General features: G+C 37.7%; 1 pseudogene; it reads left to right on the top strand.

The window, feature by feature from the left end:
- Positions 1-3,350: 3,350 nt before the first annotated feature.
- LOC119801716 lies at positions 3,351-6,341 on the top strand (annotated as a pseudogene).
- The last annotated feature ends 12,140 nt before the right edge of the window (positions 6,342-18,481 follow it).

Genomic DNA, 18,481 nt, shown 5'->3' with positions numbered 1-18,481 from the left:
AGATTTGGAGTTAGGGGCCTCCGATTCAAGAGAACATTTGACATTTGCCTTCCTGGGTCTGTTATCTCACTCGACATGATCTTCCCAGTTCTGTCCTTTTACCTTCAATGTTCATGGTTTCATTTCACTTTTAGAGCTCAACAGCAACCCATAATGTTCTATTTAGCACGTTTTCTTTATTCCTTCTATATTGAAGAGTACTTAGGTTGTTTCCATTTCCCAGCTATTGTGAATAGAGCAGCAATGAACATGGCTGAGCAAGTATTTGTGGAGTAAGATGTCAACTCCTTTGGGCATATGTCAGGGAATGGTATAGCTGGGTCATATGGTGTACTTACATTTAACTTTTGAGGATTCTCTAAACTGAGTTCTCTACTGGATGCACTAGTTTGCAATACCAATGAGGGTTACCTTTTAAACCGCATACCCGCCAACATTTGCTGTCAGTTTTTTCATTGATCTTTGCCATTCTAAATTGGTAAGATAAACTTGCAAAGTTGTTTTGATTTGCATTTCCTAATTTCTAAGACTATTTAATATTCTGGGGAGTCCCCCCCACATTTTATCGTTTTAAAAATTTTCTTTTCTTTTCTTTCTTTTTTTTTTTTTTTTTTTTTTTTTTTTTTTTTGGTTTAGCTAGCTCAAGGGTCTATCAAAGTTGTTTATCGTCCCAAAGAACCAACTCTTAGATTTATAGATTCTCTATATTGTTTTCTTTGTTTCCATTGCATGAATTTATGTTCTGATTTTTGTTGTTTCCAGCTGTAGGTTGGGTTTGGATTTGATTTGCTCTTGTTTTTCCAAATTTTTTAAGGTATAAATTTGAAGTCATTTATTTGTGGTCTTTCTCATTTGTTTGTTTGTTTTTTTAATGTAGACACGGTTATAATTTTCCTCATAAGATTGATGTGAGATTCCTCTCTGTAGAGTATGAGTATGTTTTACTACCATTGATTAATGAATAAAGCTATTTCAGCCAATGGCTTAGCAGGAAAAAGTCTGGTGGGAAATCTGAACAGAGATATAGAGAGAGTAGACAGAGTCAAGGAGACAACATGTAGTTGTCAAAGGATAAACATGCTTGCACCACTAAGCAGATAAATAGAAATGTGTTAATTTAAGAGGCAAGAGTTAGTTAATAAGAAGCATGAGCTAATAGGACAAGCAGTGATGTAATTAATGTAGTTTTGTGTGATTATTTGGGTCATGACGGCCAAGAAACAAAACACAATCTCTACTTATACAAGATGTCCCAGATATATTTTTTTAATAGATTGTTTTCATTTTCATTTAGTTTCAGGAAAATTTTCTTTCTTTCTTCCTTCCTTCCTTCCTTCCTTCCTTCCTTCCTTCCTTTCATTCTTTCCTTCTTTCTTTTTTTCTTTCTTGTTTGACCCATTCAAACAGTGATGAGATATTTCATCTCCATTAGTTTGTGTATTAACTAGAGGTTTTTTTCCTTTCAATTCTTTCCATTGCCTTGTGGTCAGATAGCATAAATTGTTTCATTGTTTTTGAGTTTGCAATGACTCTTTTGTCTCCCAGGGTGTGGTCTATTTTAGAAATGTATTTTTGTGCTGCTGAGTAGAATGTGTATTCTTTGGTGTTTGTGTAGAGTATTCTGTAGATAGTTGTAAAATCCATTTATTATATGATGTCAACTAATTCTGTAGATTCTGTTTCTTTTTGTCTAGATGATTTGTTTTAGGGAAAAGTAGAGTATTGAAATCACCTATTATTTATAGAATGATGTTAATCTGTGATGTACAAAAGCAGTGTTACATTTTTCTTTTAATGAGATTGGATACACCAGAGTTTGATGCACTTATGATTAGAATAGTAATGCCCTCTCAGCTAACTGTCACCTTGGTAAGGATGAAATGTCTGTTTTTATTTCCTCCAATTAGTTTTAGTTTGAAGTCCATTTTGTCAGATATTAGGATAGTGATGCATGCTTGCTTCCTGGTCCCGTTTGATTGCAATACTTTGGTCCTTGTTTTAACACTACAGAGTTGTGTATCTTTAAAGGTAAGGTGTGCTTTTTGTAGTCTAGAAATAGATATTTTTTTTGTTTCTTGATCCATTCAGTCAACCTGTATTTTTTGATTGAAGAACTGAGGTAATTGATATCTATCCTTATTACTGAAATGTATGTATTAGTTATGATATGGCATTATTGACTATTAGTGCTGCTGTTTTCTTCTTAGTGGTACTTTGTGTTTTAATAACTGTGTTTTCATATTTCTTTCTGCAGTACTCTGCTATGCTCATTCATCCCTTTAGCCTGAAATATTGCTTCCTGTATGGTTTAAGTTTTAGTTTGTTGGCTATAAATATTTAAGGTTGTTTATATAGTGCAAAGTTTTTCTTTCTCCTTTAATTCTGCAGATAATTTTGTTGGGCATATTCGTGTAGGATGGCCATCATAGTCTTGTAGGTCTTGGAATGTGTTGCCCAGGGCTCTTCTGGCTTTCAAAGTTTCCATTGAGAAATTGGCTGTTATTCTGGTAAGTTTTCCATTGTATGTGACTTCCAGTTTTTCTCTTGCAGTTTTTAATGCATTTTATTTGTTACATAGACTTAATGTTTTATCTATATGCCATGGGGATTTTCTCTTTTTGGCATACCTATTGGCTGTTCTGTGTGCTTCCTGTATCTGTGTGGGTATATGTCTCTTCAGTTTTGGGGGAGTTTCTTCTATAATCCTGCTGAAAATCTAATCTTCTCCATCAAAATGGGATTCTTCTCACTTATCTATTCCTGTAATTTCCAGGTTCAGAATGTCCATTATGTCCTGTATTTCATGTGTGTTGTTTTCTTTTGCTTAATTATGTGTTAATATTCCTTGATTACTTGCTTTAAATCCTTTGCTTTATATTTAAATCCTGATATTCTTTCTTCTGCTTAATTCATTTCATTTGCAAGAGCTTTTCTTTGTGCTTTATACTTGAATTATTTGTTTTTTTTAATTCCAACTGCATGTAATTTTTTGAGTCCTCTTCAGTGTTTATATATCTTTCTTGAATTCCATTCTCAGGCCTTGGGTTATCTCTCTCATTTCCATTAATCAGGTGTTTATTCTCCTTAGCTCTTTCTACTTAAGTTCATTGAGCTGTTTCTTTGTGTCTTCTTTAAACTCTTTAAATTCTCTGATGAATGTTATGATTGTTCTTTTAAATTCTGTGGCTGCTGGTTCATCTAGGTAATTCATGGTGAATGTTTCTACAGGACTGGTAAGTTTTGCAGAGAGTATACTCGCTTGATATTTCCCATTGTTTATATTATGAGCCTTGGCCTGTAGGCTTCTTTTATTTTTTTTTTAAGTTTGATACGGGCAGAGCAAGTTCAGGATGAACAGAGAATGTGCAGGCATGGTGGGTGGGCTTGGAAATGGTGTGGATGGGTGAAGTCGGGTGGACAGAGAGGGTTGGGCTAGTATAAATAATGTGCCTCCTGGTCTCAGCATGGATTATGGGGATAGATTTGGCTTAGTGGAAAGGCTGGATTTGGATTTAGCCTGACAGAAACCTTAAAATTGCTTTCAGTGCATAGTGGGTTTGCTGGAGGAGGCCAGGGCACTGGATGTGGTAGGCGAACTAAACTTGGCCTGTTGGGAAGGGTATAGTTATAGAAAGGGTCACGGGGACTCACAAGGTTAGACCCTGGAAAAGAATGTGGAGTGTTGGCGGGTGGAGAGGTAGATGCCTAAAATCTCTTTGCTAGATAATTAAGAAAGCCAAGCCCATGAGCAGGGAGGGACAAATGCTCAGAGGTAGTTCAAGAGTACATTAAAATTTTAAGTCTGTCTTTTAGATGCCACATCAGAAAGAAGTTAAGAATGAGCTACAAGTAGACTAGTCAGAGACCTGAATTACAGGTAGACTAGCTAAGGGTCAGAGCACCCACACTGACAATCTGCAAAGACTAGAAATGTCATTTTTTTTTTGTATTTTCTTCCTAGAGGAGAATGGGGCCTCTGATGTTTCAAAAAATTCCACCAATAAACTAGAAGAGTTAATGAATATGGTAGACTTGACAGAAATGTTAAAGAAATACAAATAACAAACAAAAACCTATAGTAAGCAGCAATGTTGAACTGTAAGACTCTCATTCTTAATATTGCTATATTATGGTACTCAAAATACCAAAGTTCAGCAAAGGAATTTTATAAGGCAATCAAAGAAAAACTTATTGCCCATTTTCCTCTTAAGGATAAGACATTGCCAAGAATTCTCTCTAAAGAACACAAGAATTCATTTAATAAATGAGAGCTTTGTTTTATTTTGTTCTGCTGGAGATAGTAGTCAAAACCTCAGCATCTAAGTTCAAGTTTTAACTACTGAAATCCCCACTAAAGAGATCAGACTTCTTAATCAACTGTCTCCACAACACCAAAATGTATAGAAAGCTAGGAACAATGCACTTAAAATAAAAAGGTAGATTATATTCTCAGAAAATAGAGAATGATAATAAAATGATGAACATCACTAAAAAAATCAAAATGACATTCTGGAATTAAAATAATTTAAATGGCTAAAACAACAACAGCAACACATTTAATTAGGCAGAAGAAAGGCCAACTTAGTTGAACCAATTTGAAGCATATAGAGAGAAAAAGAACTAAAAAAAGCAATTACTAAATAAAACTTGTGGAGAACAATCAAAGAATTCATATATACGTAATGACTTCTTAGAGATGGAGAAAGAGAAGGAAGGAATATTTGAATATGGGTGTGCTCATTCCACAGTGTAGAAGTCGGGACAGCTTTGATGAGTCGGTTTCCCTTTCCATTTTAGATTCAGGTCATCAGGTCCTTGAAGGCTGATGCTTTTGTTACTGCTTTTACCCACTGAGCCATCACACCAGCTCCAAATTTTCTATTTTTGATAAAAGAGTATCCTGCATACCCAAGAGGCTTTGTGTATTCCCAACAGGAAAGATAGAATAAAAAGAAGAAAAGAAATTGGACAGGGAAGAAGGAAGAAGGGAAAGAAGGAAGGAAGACCAGCTCAAAACAGTGATCTATCTTATAATTTTGCTGCACCGAGCCAAGAGGGATCTTTGAAAGTAGAGAGAAGTGGCTCATCATGCTTAGAATATCATAAGTTAATTTCCAATATAAATAGGGCAGGGGAAAATTTTTATTTAACATAATTTCTTAATTGGTTATTTGGGAATTTCACATCATGTACCTTAATTCTGTTCACATCCAAGCCCTCCCATATCTTCCCCTCACTCCTGCAGTGTCCCCCCAGAGAAAAACTTCAAAATTCAAAACAAACCAAGTAAGCAAGTAGACAAACAAACGAAAATTCTCTTTGCTCCTCTATCTTTCCTGTCTCTCCAATAACACTTTGTTTGTCCTGGTGGCATTGGGAATGACATGTCACACAATATACATTTCTGTACAATCAGCTTTCTTTGTAAATATTCATTAAGATGAACCATTGTTTCTGGTCATTGGATCAGGCTTGAAAGCTAATACTCTTTACACTAATTATAATTTTTAAGTAAAAAATAGACAGGCTAAATTAAATTAAATATTACAACATTTTAATTGTGAAATAGTCTAAGTTTGCTTATATGGCTAAAAAATAAAAGTATTTTCCCACTCACAGACCCCACGTCAAAGTTTGCAATGGCTACTGTGTGGTCCAGCTCCTCCAGAAAGACCTGGGGGGGGGGCAGATTCAGATGATCCTTGGTCCCATAATTTCAGGAAAAAGCACTGAGCTGATTATGAAACTTCGGCCCTTTTAAATCATCCAGAACAAGTATAGCAAGTGTGTTATGTTATAACAGCAGCTTCTCCACACATGACCAGAACACCATGGATGCACAGCCAGTCTGTCTGCTCTGGAATGTCGTCCGGGAGACCCTGGATGTGGGTGTCATTGGCAATGATGAAGGGAAATTTTCACCTGACTTGGAGTTCTGCAAAGTTATGGTCAGTGTAGGCAAGACAGTGATTGTGGCAGCACTAGACGGAATCTTGCAGAGGAAGGCTTTAGGGAGCATTTTGAATCTGGTGCCCCTGACCGAGAATATAGTGAAGATGACTTCTCTGTCTATTTAGTGCTTCTGAGAAGCCACCTACAAACAAGAGGCTAGGCCTGGAGAAAGAGGCGGCAGTGACTGGTGGAGCTCCATGTGCTGCCTATGCTACTTTAAGCAGTCCACGGTCTAACGTGATAGGCCAGACAGCAAAGAGAACTGTGCATTGCTAGGACAGCTTGAAGGGGCCTCAGCTGTCAGGAAGCTCTTTGCCCCTCCCCAAGTCCTATAGTACAATTCTGTCATTTGTGAGGACCTGGGTCCTGCCAGCTCCTACCCCAGTTAGACTCTCAGAGAGCAGGGGACGGACTGGGACTGCTGTTTCTAATGGGTACTGTGCCCTGGACAGGCTCATTTCCTTGCCACAGTCTTTTGTGACATTGGTGGTGCTGGCTTCTCCTTCTTGGTGACTTTCACTGCTGGGTTCAGTCTCACAGAGCCCCAGGCCTTACAAAGCCCTCTTACAGGTCTCTCTTCCTGCTGAAGCCTGACCTATGCTTCCACAATGGCCTCCAGAACCAGTCTTTCCATGGGTGGCTCTGTTCTTGGTCTGCTCAGAGCCCCAGGTCCTTGACTCAGCGCTTAGTGAGAGCCTTTGTTTCTCATGCTATATTGTATAAAATGAACAATTAATATTAAAGTTTCTACTTGATGAGAAAAAATAAAGATATAAAACAATAGTAATAAATTGATTTTGATGGGCAATAAAGTTGTAAAAATCAAAAATAATTTACATTTGACTCGATTAACATTGATTCAAAGTTTGTTGTTATATGTTACAATGTCAGTCATGATCTCTGGGGTAACCACTGGAAGCAAATGCTAAGCTGTACAGAGAAAAAGAAATGGGAAAAGAATTAAAATGTTACATACAAAAAGTAAATTACACACATTAAAGCCAAGTGGGAGAAACTGAGGAACATTGACAATGTACACAAAAAAAGAAAACAGGAAGCAAGATGGGTGAAGTAAGGCATCCTTTATCAAAAACTATTTAAAATTTAAAATGTAAATGAATTAAAGTGTCCAACTAAATGGCAGTGATCAGAAAATTGGACAGAATTAGCAAATAAAGAAGAGGAACACAGTCAGAACAAGTTTTCCTCAGAAGAAATTCAATGTCGTCTAAAACCACAAATAAGTAAAGTTAGATGCTGGGAATGGTAACAATACAAGTATTAGATAAACAGAGTTTAGGAAAAATAAGGATATCATATATTGTTTGAAAAGATACATTATCAAATGACTTGAGTATTAGATTTAATATGTAAATATTACACATTGTATACAAGCTACACATGCAACAACAGAACCTATAAATATAGAAATGGGCCATTGGTGTCTTTAAGGGCTGCCATAGATAGAGCTATATGGTTAAAGCTGGAGGGGTTAATTCCTCATTTGGAAGGCTGGGTGGAATAAATAGGCATATCAGTAAGGAAGAGAAAGCCTAAATTCTGTGATACAACAACTAGATGGAATAGCCACATACTCTAACTCGTTCCAAAAACAGAACAAATATATTTTTTAAATACACTTGGAACTTCAATCAGATAGGACTAAATGTTGGATTAATAGTCAAACCCACCAATGAATATATCTACAAAACGTTGCCACACCTAACTCTTAAAGGGGAAGAGAAGGAGGGAAGATTGACAGAACCAGAATCAGGGAATTTATTGTGCATTAGGTCACCTAGCAGGTCAGAAGTTATACCCAGAAAGTCTCCCAAGACAAATGCCCACATGTGAACAAAACAAGGGTGACAACAATGAACATACCAAAGTGAACACTGGAAAGACTATGAGGCCTCAACACTACACGAAGAACAACAGACAACTAAGGAATTCTGAGAGCAGGAGAAATCATCTTTCCAAGGGAAGTGCACATCAATTGACTGTCTGATACCAAATTCTGAGAAGCCACCAATAAACAAGAGGCTAGGCCTGTAGAAAGAGGTGGAGGTATATATACATACAAGTGACATTAGACATGGTGAGCAAGTCATAATTAGGAATATAGATGTATATACAGATACATACATGCAACAACAATTAATGTAAAAGGAAGCCATGAGCTTGAAAGAGAGCCAGGAGGGCCATATGGTTGAATTTGGAGGAAAGAAATGGAAGAGGGGAAATACTGTAATTATATAATAGTCACATAAATTTTTTAGAAAAGTTTAAAATCATACAAAAATATATTCTCTGTGTAAAGATGGATTGAATTAAAACACAATGAAAATAGGGAAATTCACAAATTTGTAGAAATCAAATTAAACATTATTTTTTTTCTTTTTTACACTGGAATCCCAAAGAACAAATTAAACATTCTTAAAAAGCTGTGATTTACAAAGGAAACTAGAAATACTCTCAGACAAATGAAAATGAAACAACATCCTAATTCAAGGATTAAATGGAAGAAGAACTCAGTAGGATACTTGATCCTTATAGGCATTTACATGAGGAAGGAAAAAAGATCCAAAGTCCACAACACATCTTAATGGCTTAAACAAATAACAGAAAGAACGCTACATGCAAACATTAGGAAAAGGGGAAGAAAATAATTGAATTGGCACCAAATAAAGTTGAGAACAGAAAAGCAATAGGAAAAAAAAAATCAAGGAAACACACACACACACACACACACACACACACACTGCTTATCCCTGGGTAATCCTTTTCTTCTCTCAACAGTCTTTAGCTACCAGTAGTTCTTGATTTAGGGATGTTATTGCCTCATGTCTCCCTTCCGCATTAGCATGTCTATTGGTTTTGTCCTTGTTTCTTTTTTGTTTATGCAACAGCAATATTGTTGAGGTAATATGGGTGTAGCTCGTAGAATATTTTTGAGGAGCTCCCCCTTTGTTTTCCACAGAGTCTATACACGTTTACATTCCCTGCATTAGTGAATAAAGGTTAGTTTTTCTTTGTATCAGCACTTATTGTCATGTGGTTTTTTTTTTGATGATAACAATTGTTACTGGAGTCAAATGAAATTGCAATGAAAATTTAGTTCTCCATTACTCGGATGGCTAATGCTGTTGAACTCTTTTAAAAAACACGTATTGCATGTATTGACCGTTTTATTATTGTTATTGAGAGTGCCTGTTCATTGGATCATTTAGTGATTAGTAGTTTTGTTTAAGTAATCTATCTTTATTGAAAGGCCCACGTACAATATTTTAGCCACATTTCTCTCAAAACTGGCAACAATCAATGTGTTATTAATAGACAAATGGATAAATTTGAGGCATCTGAATAAGCATCCTAATGCTACGATATTGTCAGCACTAATAGAGCGTTATGAGAGAGAAACTAAGACAGAGAGAGAATTTGTGAACAAAAACTAAGTTCACGTTAAATTTAAAAGTGCTAGTCTGAAGTATATACCCACTGTGGGAATCCAATATATAATCAAATATCAAAATATATAATCAGGCACATCAAAAAGATGATTGGTATTTAGGTGTGGTGCTGTAGCCAATTTTCTGGAAGAAGATGCAGGGACATCTCTGAATTCAAGGTTCTTCTGGTCTACAAGAGCACATTTCAGGCCAGCCAGAGTGATGCAGTGAAATCTTTCCTCAGGACAAAAAGCAAAAGCCGAATCAGATGATTGACAGGGGTTTGAGTGAGGAGCTGGGTTGAATTGATGAAGAAGCTCTTCTGTATGACACTGAAGAAGTACACATATGATACCACACATTTAGTAAACTTTACAGAGGTTTGTAGACAGAGCCAACTTTGAGGTATTACATGTGAGTTTAAGAAATCTCTGAAGTGGGGTAGTGGTTGTGCATGCCTTTAATCTCAGCATTTGTGAGGCTGATCTCTATGAGTTCAAGGCCAGCCTGGTCTACAAGCATTAGTTCCAGTACAGGCTTCAAAGCTTCAGAGAAACGCTGTCTTGAAAAACCAAAATTAAAATAAAAACAAAATCTCTGAATGGATATAAAGATCAAGAGTTGGCAAACACATGAAGTGACCTCACTGAAGAGGTCAAGGATAAACACGATGAGAGACTTGAAAAGATGTACCTAAGCAGTGCAGCCTAGCCAATAGCATCTCCCATGGGGGTGGACCATAAATTCTGATGCCAATATTCATGGGAATTGAATAATTAAGTAAATGGTTGCATGTGTGGCACCAGATTTACTCTCTGTTGGGGTGCTGAGGTGGAAAAAATCACAGTGAGATAAACGAGAGAAGAGAAAGTGATTATCAGTGTGGAAACAGATTGTAGGCAGAGACAATAGTAAGAACAAAAGTGTAGCTTAGCAGAGATGAACATCACGATTTCTAAACGTGTGTGTCACAATCATGTATGAGGCTACATAAAGGAGTGAAGAAGTCAGGAAAATCAACAAAGCACACCTTTCAGAATCTGCAGCAACCAAAAAGTAATTCACAATTAAACACATGATAAATGTATGATGGTTCCAGAAGTTCCCACCCATATTCTATTGTGTGACTTCATTGAGGTCTTGGTTTTAAACACACGCCATGCCCAGTTTGCTCTGTACACTGCCTGATGTGCTTCAGCTCAAATGTAAGACAATGCTATGATGATGTGCTTTTAGGATACATACAGTTTTCTACTTTTATGGAAACAAACTTTTATTCATTTATTTTTTTGTTTTCAATACATCCTGACCACAGTTTCCCCTTCCACCACTCCTCCCAGTCCTCTCCCCACACCTCATCTCTCCCCCAGATCCACTCTTCCCCTGTTCCCTTCAGAAAAAAAAAGAAAGAAAATAAAAACAAAATTCCAGAGCTATCCATTGAATACAGCATAACAAGATACAAAAAGACAAGGCACAAACCCTTATATTGAGTTTGGAAGCGGCAACCCAGTAGGAGGAAAAGAGACCCAAGAGCAGGAGAGAGAGTCAGAAACAACTCCCACTCCCACTGACTTTGAATGCTTTCCCACCACCATTCATTAGCATGTATCAAATTATCTTTGGATTGTATTGTATTGGAATATGCTATTTTAAAAATTTCTACTTGAATTGACTTGTATTTAGATATTATTTAAAAATTAGTCAAAAGACAGAGATGGCTCAGGAGATAAAGATGCTTGACACCCAACCTGAAGTTCTGAGTTCACTTCCTGGAATCCAAATTGAGGAAAGATAAAATTGACTCCTGTAAATTCTCCTCCAATCTGAACACCACACAACAGCATGTGCATGCATAAATGCACATGTGTGCACAAACACCACACACACACACACACATGCATACACACCATATAAATAAAGGTTTAAATGTCATTAAATGATATTTGGCTTAAAATTCAAGCAAAATTTCTAACATTCTCTGAAATAGTCAGAATATGGCAGAACATACTTCTGCCATTCTGTGCTACATTGTTGTATGAAACAACTTTCTCAGCATTGACATTTATAAAATAAAAATATCAACAGTCCCTATCAACTCTGAAAAATGTTGAAGATTCTCAAATCCTGCAGCATCAACTATTCAGCCAAAATTTAATTACTTTTTAAAAGTTTCTTTCTTCTTTGTGGCATATGTGTGTATATGTGTGGATGAATGCAGGGAACAACATGGGTGTGGAAGTCAGAGAAGAACTTCAAGACCTATTTCTCTCCTATCTTGTGAGTCCAGGCACCTAAGGCAGGACCTCAGGGTTGGTGTCAAATACCTTTGCATGCTGAGCCATCTCCACAGCCTATGATTTAACCCTTTGTGTAAAATCAAATAAACATCTCTTTAATATACAAGTTTATTTTTGTCTCTAAGAAATAGTAAAATCATATGTAGTCCAAGGAATTAAGGATTTTATGTTTTAAAAAATAAAAACATAAAATGGATAACTCAGACACAGAAAGATAATTATCACCTGTACTTACTCATAGGTGGTTTTTAAACATAAAGCAAAAAAAAAAAAAAAAAAAAAAAAAAAACCCAAAAAAAAAACCCAAAAAAACAAAAAAACAGCCTACAAACCACAATCCCAGAGAACTTAGACCAACAGTTAGGACACTAAGAGAGATTTACGTAGATCTAATCTACATGGGAAGTAGAAAAAGAAAAGATCTCCTGAGTAAATTGGGAGCATGGGGGCCCTGAGGGAGGGTTGAAGGGGGGAGGGGAGAGGCAGGGATGAGAGCAGGGAAAAATGTAGAGCTCAATGAAAATCAATAAAAAAAGGAAAAAATAAAACATAAAAGTATAAAAAGGCAAAAAATAAATAATAAATAAAAATGTGTATTTTTGTTGAGAATTTTAGACACTGTATTTTAATCATATTCACCTCCATTATTTCTTCCATCTGTTACCAGATATCCTCCCTCCCCCTTTTATGTCCTCTCTCTCTCTCCCCCACTCTCTCTGTCTGTCTCTTTCTTCAAAATAACCCATCAAGTTCCCATATGTGCTGCATGTATATCACCATGAGCACAAGTATTTTTGCTATGATGTAAGGACCATGGTGCATTGTCTTTATAGACTTCCTTCCCCAAACTGAAGGTGATTCAAGGGAAACCCACTCAATAACAAGGGAATCTTGCCTGGTTCTGAAGCCTAGACAACTGTCCTGTCTGTGGCTGGTGAGGTCGTAGCCATGAGTGCAGAACCTGCTGCGACCACTTTCCTAAATCAGTATAATTTCTAACTACACGAATACTTATAACCCCAGATAGTTATAATGCTCACATCTCATCAAAGAAGCTTTCTGCAACATGTGAAGACCATCACAGGAATCCGCAATGGGTCAAAATGCAGAGAATAACTGATTGTGACGTGCCCAGACCCAACCGACACATCTACTACAAAACCCCTATCCCTAGAGCTCAAAGAATATTGCAGAAGAGAGGGTAGAAAGATTGTAAGAGGCACAGGACAAGGATACCTGCTGTGAGGTTGTCATGCAGTCTAAAAACTATGGTCCCCTAAATAAGAGCTACACAGTGATTAAAAACAGTTGGCATGCCGATTTGGAAGTCGGACGTATCACAGGACCCTATCTCTCCATGAAGAGGTACAGGCTATTAATGTCTCAGTAGATACTCCAGCTTGAGGCAGTCAACCCTAAACACGGAGACATTTGTGCAATACTGCCGTGCACCCCGCCCCGGTGCGCTCTGTGCGCTTTTACCCAGTTCAAGAGCTTCGGGCAAGGGGCAGGAGGTTAAAATCCACAAACACATACAGACAGAAAGACAGCGACACGGGTCATTTTTGAATTCCCCAAGAATACCCCCTTTATTGTGTTCAGGGGCAGATTATATAGAGAGAGCCACGCCCCAGCCAAATCCACCAGAAACCACTCTCCTGCCATCAGGAACTCCTGAAGATCTCGTGCTCAGTGCAGCTGTAGGCACTCAGATCAGGGGATTACAAGAAATTCAGGATCTGGGGTCTCACTGCTCCCAACACAATACCAAGTGAACTCAGCAATATCTATGATATAGATGTGTGAGACAATAATTACAATAATTAGAGACCAATTTTTTATACCTCTTTAACTCTTTGAACCCTTTTATTCACAGTAAGTCATGCCACTTTTATGTCTTCTTTCTTAATGGCACACTGCTTTTGAGTTTAGTTAGGGTTGCTTGAAAGAACATGAACGTGGGTTTGCTTACTAGCGCATGGGAAACTTACCAGCCACTACACTACTGAACATTTTCCCAGCAGCCATTAACTGCCAGTGCTTCCTTAGGTAGGTGTTTGGCCTCTGGTCCAATTTTGTCCATGATGAAATGCTGGTAGGCTTGGTCTTAAGCTTTTTTGCGGGTCACAATAACTGTTTTAAGTTCATGAATAGAATGGTCACTTCATGTCTTTAAGACTGAATATTTATTTACAAATTAATGTCTGAAGTTGTTTCATATTTCCTTCAAGCTTGCTTTCCAATTTTTATACAGGCATTTAGTTCTCATTTTATATGTCCTTATTTTTTCAATTATTATTAAACATGAATTTCTTATTTGAAATGCCTATTTTAAAAATTATTTTATAATATGCATTTTCTTATTTTAAAATTTTTAGAAAATAAATATTATTTCTTGAATAATTATATATAGAATAAGCATTATATAGAGACATTGTACAATTTACTCATTTTTTAAAAAATCTCTATTCACAATGTATCTTTTTAATGAAAGTGTTTCTAGGGGAAAGGATTGTTTTTTAGATTTTTGTTTGTTTGTTTTTCATGTAAATTTCAAGTATACATACAGAGATGTGGCCGTGTGAAGGGCAGAAAATGAGAAACAGGAGTAGGAGCCAGAGGCAATGTTTTTCACAAATGAAACTTCAGTTCTTGTTAGTTAAAATGTAGATTCTCATTCAGTGGCTCTGGGGTGCTGCTTGAGACTTTGCATTTCTAACAGTTTCCAAATGCTGCTGCTGCTGCTGCTGTTATCATCACAGCTGCTGATGGACTGCTACCAGGTTCTGGACATCCAGGCTGCGGAAACCACGATGCTTGAACACATGTGAGCTTGATTCACCTAGTATGATCATTTCTGGCACTATGTGACAAACAAAAGTCATATGCTGTCCAAGAAACATACCCCCATTTGACCTTCCTTGGCTAATGTGAACTAAGCCGTGAACATAAATGTTTTCTCTGAATAAGGGTAACTATTGATATGTCTCTCTGCTTATTCTGTTGTTCTGTCTCTCTTTTCCAGATAGTTCACAACAGCAAAGCCCCCAACACTGTATCTTTCTACTTTGGCAAAAATGTCTCAGTCACAGATATAGCAACATTACCAAGACATGTGTGAAATGGCTACAGAACCACTAAGGTCCCTACAATCCTCATTGCTAGGAGTCAGACTATTTAATTCTCCTTCGGACCAATACCATTAATAGGAGGAGTTAGGAGACATTAGTGGCAATAAAAGCAGTACTTTGTTTTCAAGAAAATTGACATTCTTTTCAGAACCGGGCAGGATATAGCTCATTTGGAATGGAGGAATCATCCTTAAGCAAGAACGAATCAATCACAGGAAGATGGCAGGCAAAACTTGTGTTTTCTCAGAAAGGGATGCTCTCAGCAACATGCTTCCATGAGTCCCATGAAAATATTCTCCCCCAAACAATCAAGCATGTTAGGGTAACATTTCCGCGTCTGTCATTCAATCAGCAGTTGCAGTGTGACATATGATCTTAGAGTTGTAGTTTCTATCCAGACAGATCCAGCTAGCCTTGCCTGCCGGAAGGAATCCACAGAGTCATTTCATTTATGTAACTGACTTGAATTCAAACATATAAAGCGTATTCCATTATTACACAGCCTTTGTCAGTCCTGATAAATGAGGCTATATGGATAAATGGATGGATGAATGCATTAAAAAGTGAACAAACAAGTGAATTAATGGAGTGTGAATGAACAATGATTTAGTAAGCCCTGCTCTTTGAGAGCCTATGAATTAATATGCCAGAAACGTCATCAAATCTGCCCTCTAACTAGTATGTGAAGATTGCAGTGTCTAAAGAAAAAGCATGCTGATCAAATTTACCTTCACATAAATTAAATTTTGAAATAGAGAAAATGAGGAAAAATGCTAAATGACTATCTAGCGACCCTACTGGAGCCCCGTCTGTCATGTGCATTACTAGGTATCTAGCAGCTAGCATGGTTTCTCCACGCAATAGAGGCACAATAAACATGATTGGAAGAGTGAACATGCAGATGTTTATGACAGCTGTACTAACAGTGCACAATGTTTGAGAAATATAGATGGGTATGTACCAAGACTCAATATCCAAAATGCCTGACTCCATCTAAAATCCACTTCCGATTTGGATATTGGTGGGACTTACTGAGTAACCTCAGCCAATCTTTGACAAGGAGTTATATCAAGGTAATCCTTAAAGAGGATGCTTTTTAAAACATCCCAGTCTGGTCAAAGAACTCAATACTGAAAACATATCTTTGCTTCTGAGTTCAGAACTTTGCCTCTGGAATGAGGAGCTAGGCAGCTGTTGTGTCTGTCAGTTGATAATTCCGTTAAAAAGTCACAGAGCAAAACTACATTAGGTTTTCATGGATTGTTTTTTTTGTTTTTGTTTTTTTTTTTTTTTTTCATGTTCAACCCCTTTCTGAAATATCGGTTAGAATGCTTGTCCTCAACTCTCGTTCAACATTGATTTACAGGCTGAAAAAGAGTAACCCTGAGGCACATGGTAAAGTAAGCCGCATACATCACGAATCAGGAGCTAGGACTGAGCGATCGATGGTAGAGCAGCTGTTCTTAATGTGTCCAGCTGAAGGGCCTGCCTCCTTCTACACCTGCACTGTTGGTAAATTCCACACACACGGACGTCTCTCTCTGCTACTTTCCAACCATTGGCTGGTTTATTTCCAAAAATCTGCTGGACTCCAAACAGATTTATCCCATGAATTCTAGTGAAAAACTAGGAGAGCGTTCTCCATGCACTAAAATGAACCAGCGCAGAAATAAACTGGGAAGGAATCCACATTTGAAAGCATCGCTTTATGCCATTTGCTGTTATTTAATACTTTAGTTGGACAAGGTTCGCAAGGCAGGGGGATGTTCCATTGTCATGCAGCATGGATTGAGGAGGTGGGAGAAAACGGCATGCAAATCTACTTTATTCCCCCCAAATCTCTAACCCTTTTACTAACGTGATCTCTAAGGGGCCTGGTGCCTGGACTGTTTTAGATGAGAGAGGATGTTTTACAAATCGACAGCCTCCATTTATTAATTAATAGGTGTGTCTGCTTTATATATCTTCCACCTTTTTCCAAACTAAATTTAAGGAAATTTAAATGTAACCCAATATGTAAAAGAAACTTATATTGGAAGCAGATACGGACACAAGCAAAGCAAAGGGGAAACAAGGACACAACCAGAAAATGAAGCGAAATATGAGGCCGTCCCCATCTGTTCTCCTCTCTATAGAACTCTGCAGATCTCAGAGCCCCATGCATCTGCCCTCCCTCGCCCCCGCCAAATCACCCTCTCTCATTTTTCCTAGTGATGCTGATTTCATTCTGATGACTGTGCCTGGCCCCTGTTACTGACACGGAGCCTCTAGTTCTCTGCCTCGTGTCTGCCCTGGCCCTGATTCTAGCACAGCTTCCCCATTCACCAGAATCACCCAGGAAACTTGTTATCACACAGGTTGATGGACGTTCCCAGCTGATCTGGACTGACTATATTTGATATGAGCATTGGTGTGAATGCTGCACGTCTGCCATCGAGTACCCTCAGGAGACCATTTATTTTGTTGTTTTCTGCTAGAGCACACTCATTAGACAAAGCTACACCGTCTGTGAATTAGAATTTTTGATGATCATCAGCAAACTCATCGTATATAATCCATAACTGTGCTTTTAACATTTTATCTGTCCAGTTAACTTAACCAATAAATAACTTCCACAGGATTGCTGTTAGCTTAAATAATGGCTCTCTTGTTATACTCTCACAGTGCCACACCGCTTACCTTCATAACTTGTATCTTTATTGTAATTATAGAGAAGTGTGTGTGTGTGTGTGTGTGTGTGTGTGTGTGTGTGTGAGAGAGAGAGAGAGAGAGAGAGAGAGAGAGAGAGAGAGAGAGAGAGACGTCCTTCTCCTCCCCTGAATGCAGCACCATGAGGATAGGGACTATTTTGACTATCATATGCCACTTTACTTATGCTGTTCATATTGCTTGCAGCTAAAGGAAACTATTGCTGTTAATGAAATCATGGCAGATATATTTACAAAGGTAAGATCTCATATTCATGAAATCATAATTTTGAAAGGAATGAGGAAAGAAGAAATGATGAGAAGGAATGTGTGAGAAAGGGTTAAAAAACGTGATGAAATTTAGTCTTTAGGTTAACCTCAAGTTGTAATAAAATGAATTGTCCAGATTTGGATTTTTGAGACAAAGTCTCACATGTATCCTTACACTGACCATAAATTTGTGATCTCCTTGTGTAGATGGAGCGGCGGGGCTGTGTCCCACCACCTGGCTAGCTTTACCCAAAATAATTACATGGAAAACTGTATTCTTTTAAATACTGCCTGGCCCATTAGGTTCAGCCTCTTATTGGCTAACTTCTCACATCTTGCTTTAACCCATAATTAGTAATCTGTGTAGCACCATGGGATGGTCGCTTACTAGGAGAGATCTTAACCTGCATCCATCTTGGAGAGGAGAGGCATGGTGACTGCATATGGCGACTGCCTGAAGCGTCTCCCCAACTCTGCTTCCTTTCTCCCACCATTCTGTTCTGTCTACTCCGCCTACCTAATTTTCTGTTCTCTTAAAGGGCCAAGGCAGTTTCTTTATTAATAATGAAAGTAACACATAGACACTCCTCCATCATCCTTGCCTCATCTACTAAGTGCTAAGATTATAAGCATACACAATAATGTCTGGAGCCAATTGGTCAAGGGTTTTACAGCTTTCTCTGATTCTTGAT

Source organism: Arvicola amphibius, chromosome 15, assembly GCF_903992535.2.
Source record: "Arvicola amphibius chromosome 15, mArvAmp1.2, whole genome shotgun sequence".
NCBI lineage: Eukaryota > Metazoa > Chordata > Mammalia > Rodentia > Cricetidae > Arvicola > Arvicola amphibius.
The sequence above is the reverse complement of the archived record's forward strand: the minus strand, read 5'-3'. Positions and strand labels throughout refer to the sequence as shown.